Source organism: Solanum pennellii, chromosome 7 (assembly GCF_001406875.1).
Source record: "Solanum pennellii chromosome 7, SPENNV200".
Taxonomy (NCBI): domain Eukaryota; kingdom Viridiplantae; phylum Streptophyta; class Magnoliopsida; order Solanales; family Solanaceae; genus Solanum; species Solanum pennellii.
In genome coordinates, this window is record NC_028643.1 from 35283442 (window position 1) to 35291586 (window position 8145).

Genomic DNA, 8145 nt, shown 5'->3' on the forward strand with positions numbered 1-8145 from the left:
AATCCCTTAGTTTCATCGGATTAAACACTACTGAAGATTTGGAAAACTTCGTGGAAGAGTTGAAGAAGGTATTTGAAATGATGTGTGTGGACGATATGGAGAGGATTGAATTGGTTGCATATCAACTAAAGGGTGTGGCCAAAACTTCATTTGATCAATGGAAAGATGGTAGAGCTGAGGATGCACCACACCAGGTGGGCTTCTTTCAAAGAAGACTTCTTGGGGAGTTCTTTCCCGTTGAACTGAAGGAAGCCAAGGTAAGGGAGTTCCTTATTTTGAAACAGAAATCTTTGAGTGTACATGTATAAGATATGAAGGTCACCCAGCAATCTTGCTATGTTCAAAATATGGTGAAAGACATGAGGATCAAAATGAGGTTGTTTGTTGCAGGGTTGGGTCGTTCTTCAAGTAAGTTAGGGATTCCATGTTGATAGGTGACATGGACATATCAAGGCTGATGGTACATGTTAAACAAGTAGAAGAAGAGAAGGTGAAGGATAAAAAAGAGTTCTGAAACAAAAAAGCAAAGATTGGGAATGAGCGTTGGAAGTAGAAAGGTGGTTTGAGCCAACCACAAATTAATAATTTGAAGGGGCATGCACCATCATATGCTAGTGCACCTACGCCTAAATACAAAGGTAAGAGTAATGGACATCACTCTTCGAACTTCAAGGCTTGACCGACCCATTATCAAGGTAGTGTGTCACAAAGAAGTAGTGGGATTTCGGCGTGTTGTAAATATTATAGGACTCACACCTGCATATGTCGTGATGGTAAGACAGGTTGCTTTAAATGTGATCAAGAGGGTCACTGCATGAAAGAGTGCCTAATGACAAGCAAAGTGGTGGAAATTTCAGAAATAGAGCCCAATCTTTACCAGTTGGTCCACCAAGCAAGGCAGCACCTAGAGGAGACACTTCTGGTACTGGCAGAGGGGCAAATTGCCTCCATGCAATCACTAGACGCTAAAAGCAAGAGAACTATCCAGATGCTATCACGGGTATGATCAAAGTCTTTGCTTTTGATGTTTATGCTTTATTAGACATAGGAGCAAGTTTATACTTTGTAACTCCTTATGTTGCAAATTAGTTTGAAATTTTCCGTGAAAGCTTTATGAACCTTTTTGTGTTTCGACACCTGTTGGTGAATCCATACTAGCAGAAATAGTCTATCATGATCGTCTTTTTTTTGTTCGTCATAAGAGTAGCATGGCTAATTTAATAGAGTTAGACATGGTATATTTCGATGTCAAATAGGTATTGAGTGACTTCACGCCTGCTATGCATCAATAGATTGCAGAACTCGAGTTGTCAACTTTTAGGTTCCAAATGAGACAGTCATAGAGTGGCAAATAGTTCACTAGTGCATAATGGTCGTTTCATTTCGTACCTTAATGCGCGAAAATTAGTTTAAAAGGGATGTATCTATCACTTAGTCCAAGTTAATTATTTAGGTGTTGAGGTACCTTCCCTTCATTCATTTCCTCTTGCCAGTGAGTTTCCGGAGGTCTTTCCTGATGATCTACCCATATTCCCTCCCAAAAAAAAGATTGGCTTCAGCATAGACGTCGTCGCAAATACTCGTCCCATCTCTATTTCACCATGCAGGAGGGAACCAGTAGAGTTAAAAGAACTAAAAAGACCACTGAAATATATGTTAAAGAAAGGCTTCATTTGCCCATGTGTCTTACCTTGGGACACTCTGGTTTTGTTTGTTAGGAAGAAGGATGGGTCCTTTAGGATGTGTATAGATTACCGCCAGAAGAATAAGGTTACCATCAAGAACAAATATTCTCTTCCAAGGATAGATGATCTTTTCGATCAACTTCAGGGTGCTTCTTTTTTATACACGATTGACCTGAGATGAGTATTCTTTACCACTCAGGTAAGGTTAATATGGTTGTTTTTGCTTTATGCAGGTTGTCCGTGGGAAATACTTCCCATGTCGAAGAAGAAAAGAAGGAGTTAGCAAAATATGTGCATAGAGTGGCACGTTTAAGAGTCAGAGTTATGGATTCCACAGAAGGAGGCATAGCGGTGACCAATGGGGCTGAGTCATCATTAGTGTCTGAGGTGAAAGAGAAACAAGAACAATATCCTATTTTTCTTGATTTGAAGGCAAGTGTCCATAGGAAAAGAGTATTGGCTTTCAAACAAGGGGAAGATGGTCTGCTGAAATATCAAGGAATATTATGTGTATCAAAGGTGGATTGACTTAAAGAGAGGATCTTGGAGAAGGCTCATAGCTCCAGATATATCATTCATCCGGATTCGACCAAAATGTACTGTGATTTGAGGGAGGTATATTGGTGGGAAGGCATGAATAGAGATATGGATGAATTTGTTTCTAAGTGTTCAAATTGTCAGCAAGTGAAAGTGGAACACCAAAGTCCTGGAGGTTTAGCTCAGAATATAGAACATCTAGAATGGAAGAGGGAGATTATTAATATGGATTTCATCAGAGGCTTGCCAAGATCGCGAAGACAATATAATTTCATTTGGGTGATTGTCGATAGAATGAAAAATTCAGCCCATTTCTAGCTAGTTAATACTACCTATTCGGCTGAGGATTATGCTAAGTTGTACATTAAAGAATTGGTAAGACTTCATGGAGTTCCAGTCTCCATTATTTAAGATAGGGGTGCACAATTTACTGTGCAATTCTGGAAATTTTTTCACAAAGGTTTGAGTTCAAGGGTGGATTTGAGTACTGCTTTTCATCCTCAAACAGATGGACAAGCAGAACGTAAAATCCAGACATAAGAAGACATGTTGAGAGAGTGTGTGATCTATTTCAAGGTAAATTGGTATGATCACATACCCCTCATTGAGTTTGCTTACAACAATAGTTATCATTCAGGCATTCAAATGGCTCCATGCTAAGCTCTCTATGAGAAAAGGTGCATATCTCTTATTGGATTGTTCGAAGTTAGGAAAGCATTGTTTATAGGACCAGATTTAGTTAATCAAGCTATGGAGAAGGTGAAAGTAATTCAAGAAAGGTTGAAGACAGCGCAGAGTCGCCAAAAGATCTACACAGACATTAGAAGAAGGTTATTAGAGATTGAGGTAGATGAGGTGTATCTTAAGGTTTCACATATGAAGGGCGTTATGAGGTTTTGTAAAAAAAGGGAAACTTAGTCCCCAATATATTGGACCTTATATGATCACCAAAAGAGTGGGGAATGTGGCTTATGAGTTGGAGCTACCCCAAGAGTTAGCAGGGGTCCATCCGGTATTCCATATTTATATGTTGAAGAAGTGCTTTGGTGATCCTTCAGTGATACTACCAACACAGAATGTTAAAACTAAGGATAACCTATCCTACGAAGAAGTTCTGGTTCAAATTTTGGATCGACAAGTTCGCAAGTTGAGGACAAAGGAAGTTGCTTCAATCAAGGTACTTTGGAGGAACCAATTTGTTGAAGAAGTGACTTGGGAAGCATAGGAGGATACAAAGAAGAGGTATCCACATCTCTTTGAACCCGGAGAGAATACAGATCAAGGTACTAAATTCACTTCTCACCACTTTATTAAGGTTTCATATAAATATGTTATTATTTGCTTTTGATTGTTGAGTGTTTAAATAATGTTACTACACTTAGCTTAGTGAAAGAATTCTCTTTTGAGGATGAATCTTACCAAGGGGGAGATATTGTAACATCTCATAACTTGAATTCACTAGGGTTAAGCTAAGAAAAACAATAATAAACTAATTTGGAAAGGAGTTGAGATATCTCGTAATTTCCAGATTTCAATAGTGAGTTTTGGTCATTTTCAAACAGCCATAACTTCCAGCTAAGGAGAAGTTTTGATGTGTTTTATTATATAGATGGAAAGATCGTCGAAAGATAATTTTGAACTACGCCAATTTTTTGAATTTCCTAGGTCTTATAAGGGAGATATGATTCAGAAGGTGGATTGTTGAGCATTGTAAAGTTCCAAATCTGAAATTGTAAACGGTGTTTTGGTCTTTTCCTAAATTAATTATCAATCACGTTTTTGGGTATTATGTTGGGGTATAAACTTTGAGAGAAAGGAGAAAAGAGGTGAAGGAAAAAGAAGACGTAAGAACGCCAAGATTTCGATTCGTGGATTTCGCCGGACGTGATCCCTACCAAGGTACATGAGATCATTCGTTGTGGGTTATTTCACCCACCCTCGAACTTGATTATTCACGGAAATTTTGAGTTAATTGGAAGTAAACCTTGTAATTCTTGATGAAAAGTTTGAAGTTGTTTTTGTTGTTTGAATTGTTATTGATCTCTATTAGTTTTAATCAATGTTTCCGGACAATTTTAAGGTCTAAATTATTGGTTGATGAGTTATTTAGGGATACTAAGTGTTTGGGGGGGGGGGTCATGATCGTAATCTAGAGCCTAGATGAAACCGGTGTCGTTGACCTCTCAAAGGTCGCAGACAAGCCTACATAGATCATCATTACATCGTATAGGTTAATTTTAGCAGAAAATTTCAAACTTTTGTTTTCTTCGAAGTATGCATATACTTCATAGTAAGAATTACATTATATCACATAAGTTCACAACAACCATTTAATAATGAGATATTTAAATGAAGGAAATAGTTTATAACTGCATAAATATAAAGTTGCCAAAAAGGCACCAATACAACGTCTGAAATAAGTAAGAAATAAACGCTAGTGGAACATCCTCCACTTTTTCATGCCTACATCTAAGATAGAATATAAAATATAAGCATCCTCGAAAGCATGATGGCATATAATTTCTGGATGAATGCTCCATGTCCGGATAGTGTCAATGTAGTCTCATAAGCTTTATCGTCGACCTGTACCGGCACCTAAAAATTGAGTATTGTATGGGATTAGTACACACTTGTATTAAGTATGGGTGGATGCAAGTACGCACCAAGGAAATTTATTATTAAGAATAGATCTTTCTTAAAGATATGAATTATGGAAAGCCAAGTCAGTTGAACTTGCCAAATCAGATTAGGAAAGTCATGCTATGAGAGTAACATGCATTATCATTCTTTTCATATTGCATACAACACATAATATATTTCATATAGCACACACATATATCACATATCATCCATTCTATACCATGAGACCTTGGAATCACGGTCTTAGCATTAGGACTTCCCAACTTATGGCCCAATATATGGGACCTGAACTTGGGAACCTTCTTTAACAAACACAGAGTCTGCTTCATTCATTCATACGTACTTCATTTTCATTCATTCATATACCTAGGCTTTCATCGGGTTCACTGTGCAAATGACAAAGAATGACCTAGTGACATTACATGAGTCTAGTTCACCTCTTCATTATCCTATCCAAACACCTTTGGTATCATTCATTTCATTGTGTGCATTACTTGAGGTTGGCCTCATTCTTTCTTTGGGAATTTTAACTTTAGACGACATAGATCATGTAAGCTCCATGAAATCCAACATCTACCCCCACACCTAAAACAGGTGGAATCACCGGCCAAAGTTAAACTAAAACATGCTAGCGTGTATAGGGAAATGAACCCTTCTAGAACCCCATGTTGGCTGCGTAGGTTCAAAGACTAGGAGATATAAGAAGTCCCATATCCACCTAAAAGGACAGTCTCATCTCATGAGATTTACACGAACCTCTGCCATCCCAAAAGAAGGAATCACGACTCATAGCTATCCTATAGGTGCTCCGTTTAAAGTTCTATTACATTCATCTCACACATCATAGAAGCTGGCTTCTAGCATGAGGGCATCATTGCTCATTAGATGATTTCTCATCTCATCATTAGTACTAAGTGTGCATTAATCTTAATACTTTCATTAGAGGGTTTCTTATAGACTGGTCCCTTTATTATTCTTACACTCTCCTAGATGAGTACGGTTTGGGGTAACTTTCACTTAGACTCATTTGAGATTCATTTTCATATTTGCCTCTTATCATATAGTCACAACATTCATTAAATTTAGCAAATTATCTTTTAATAATTACTCATCCCCTTACGTGAATATTCATTTCGTCATATGCCAATGCACTTGTACTTTTAGTGTGTTTCACACTCATACTTAACCCTCCTGGGGCCACATCATTTCATCACATACATAATAGGTTCACATATTTTTAAACGTACGCTGTACTTATGAACCCATATGTACAAGCCATGAGGCTTCGTTCATATTTCGTCTAAGTGACTCATATTTACCAAAGATTATGTGGTACAAGACTTATGCACCTTGTAAGTATGCCAAGGTCTCGAGTTCAATTCTTATGGGAAGCATTTATGAAATATTTATTCACGTAAGACTTATGTATGAATACGGAGTTAGGAAGGGGAACCCAATTTCAAATACCTTGAGCAACACTTAGTCTTGTACTAATTTTTCATTTAAAATTTTGGTCTTGGGGACCCGAGGTCGAGCCCCAATGCCCACACTTCTCTTTTCTTTCTTTCTTTTCTTTCTCTTTTCATTTGAGGCCAACAGGTTGTGGGATCGATCCCCCACAACCTTATTTTATTTTTCTTTAATTTTCTCCTTACTTCCTCACCTATCGGAGAGGTTGTGGGTTCGATCCCCACACACCTCATTTTTATTATTAATTTTTTAGTAGCTTGTATATGATTAGGTCTTGGGTTCAATCTCTTATGACCTCTCCTCTTCAAAAAAATTTTAAAAATCAAACTCCTCCACATTGCCCATGTCGAGAACAATTTCAAGATTTCTGGAAATTTTTGTCATCCTTTCAATCAAATTTTTCTCAACATGTATACGTTGGATTTTTATGGAAATTTTTTTATTAATTTCGTACATTATTATATGCGTTATTCCAAAGTATTTTTATACAAAAACACAAGGTTTTAACATGCCATTTTTATTCTACAACCCATGCCCAAGAACATAGCTGCGTACACATTTTTGCATACGTTTATCATCACATAATTCCTAACATACATACATGAACATAATCATCACAAAAACACTTTACATTCCTAAGTTCTACTTGAAATCATACCCAACCTACAACAATCAATGGGAGCTAGTGATAGGGACATGCAAAGAGGAACATTCCTAGTTTTCGGATTAGAATTCGATTGAATCTTAGTGGTTTCTTGGGAAAGGGACCAAGAGGAAGAAAACTCATAACTTTTTCTTCGTGTAACACCTTTCAAGCCTGATCTCAAGTGCTGCGAACTCCCACTAAAAACAAATGCTTTTAAAACAAAAACTCACAGCAAACTGTTTGAAAAAAGATTTCGCTTTTCATTTTTAGTTTAGTTTTTCTCTAGAGTTTTAGTGTACAAGTTCTTCAGGAGTGATGAACTTGAATTTTTTGTTCTTTTATCAGATGATGAGCATGAGAAAGAGTGTGGAGAGACGTGAGAATGAGAGTGGAGAGAGATGGGAGGAAGTGTAGGAGTAGAAGTTTTAGTTGAAGACTTAGTCAAACTAGGACTCCTTGACATTTACTATTAAAAATCTGATTTTTAAAGGATTAGGTTAAATGAATATTCATTCCCTTACTTAAATCAGATAATTAATATAAATTAATTAGATTTAACATTGCTTCCACCCAGGATCGAACCCAGGTGACTAGTCCAGCATCAACCCTACCCAAATTGTCCATTACTCATAAAAATTAATTAATTAATTAAATATCTAGGTTAATTACAATTCTACCCTTTGCTTGAAAAAGATCATTTACCCCTGGACCGTCCAAACTTAAGATTACCATTTTCAAGTCCGGTTAAGACTCATCCGGGTGAATCTTAATATTAGGGTTCCCTACATTGCTGGACCCAACCTTGCCTTGATAAACTAACTCACCAAGTTGGTTATCTTGGCTGGTGCATTGAATAAGAGGTCTGGTTCCGTGCGCATCAATCCGTGTGTGTCACGACCCAAAACCGGGGCCGCGACTGGCACCCACAATTTCCCTCCTATGTGAGCGAACCAACTAATCTAACCCTTATCATTTTAACATATATCAACAGAAAATAATGCGGAAGACTTAAACTCATTAAATAAAACAAATCAACATCTATTAATTCCCCAAAATCTGGAAGTCATCATCACAAGAACATCTATCTCAAATTACTAAACTAAGAATGTCTAAGAACAAAAAAAACTAAAAAGCTAGTCCATGCCGGAAGTTCAAGGCATCAAGACT